This window comes from Octodon degus, unplaced genomic scaffold, assembly GCF_000260255.1.
Source record: "Octodon degus isolate 3935 unplaced genomic scaffold, OctDeg1.0 scaffold00287, whole genome shotgun sequence".
NCBI classification, from domain to species: Eukaryota; Metazoa; Chordata; class Mammalia; order Rodentia; family Octodontidae; genus Octodon; species Octodon degus.
In genome coordinates this window covers 851,287-852,319 of record NW_004524863.1, presented here as the reverse complement: position 1 = coordinate 852,319, position 1,033 = coordinate 851,287, and positions in this window count along the sequence as shown.

Below are 1,033 nucleotides of genomic sequence, written 5' to 3'. Positions count from 1 at the left end.
AAAAGTATTTGGTACAGGGTCTACAGGGTCTCACTACACAGATCAGACTCATAGTGATTCTCCTGTTTTCAGCCTCCCAAGCACTGGGATTACAGGTGCGCACCAACATGCCCAGTCACCCAGGCGCAATTACACTCTCAGTGCACCCAGGGGGTGGGGCCAGCACCACACGAGATTGAACCCTGGTCCCTGTGTCTGCCTAAGCAGGTGCTTTAGTCCACTGAGCTATCTGGCCAGCCCTATCTATCTATCTATCTATCTATCTATCTATCTATCTATCTATCTAAGTAACAACAAACTGAAAATACCAAAAATAGCAGCTAAAGGGCCCCAACACAATCTTTCTGTTGTCCTTCCTCAACTCCTCCTACCTTGCCCTCTACAGGCCTACTTCCAGGAAGTATTTTTCTTTTTTCTTTTTGGTCTTTTGGAGACCATCTCACTATGCAGTTCAGGATGGCCTTGGGCTCACTTTGTAGCCCAGGCGGATCTCAAACTCAGACAATCTTCCTACCTCAGACTGCTGGTATTACAGGCGTGTGCAACCACACCTGGCAGAAAGAATTTCTTACTTAATCTTTATTGATCCTCAAGAGCTAGGTATTCAATGCAAGGACTTCACATGGGTCTAGCCCTTTTTAATTTTTTATTTTGATACAGGCTCTCTCCGAATTACTTAGGGTGAGCTTGCAATCTATTCTCAGCCCCGGAGTACTAGGATTATAGTACTTGTGCTCACTATGTGCACACAGGTTAATGCCACCACCACACCTAGTTTGTGAACCAGTTTTTTTTTTTTAATTTTATTAGTGTGTGTGTGTGTGTGTGTGTGTGTGTGTGTGTGTGACCAGCTCAGCCCACCAGGGTGCGGGGCTGGCTGGCATGTGGTGCTGGGGGATTGAACCACGTTCCCTGTGCTTTGCTAAGCTTGTTCTAAGTAGGTGCTTTAGACCACTGAGTCATCTCACCAGCCCCATGTGAACCAGTTTTAAAACATTAAACACATGAAACTAGCATTGCTTTTCATAAATTT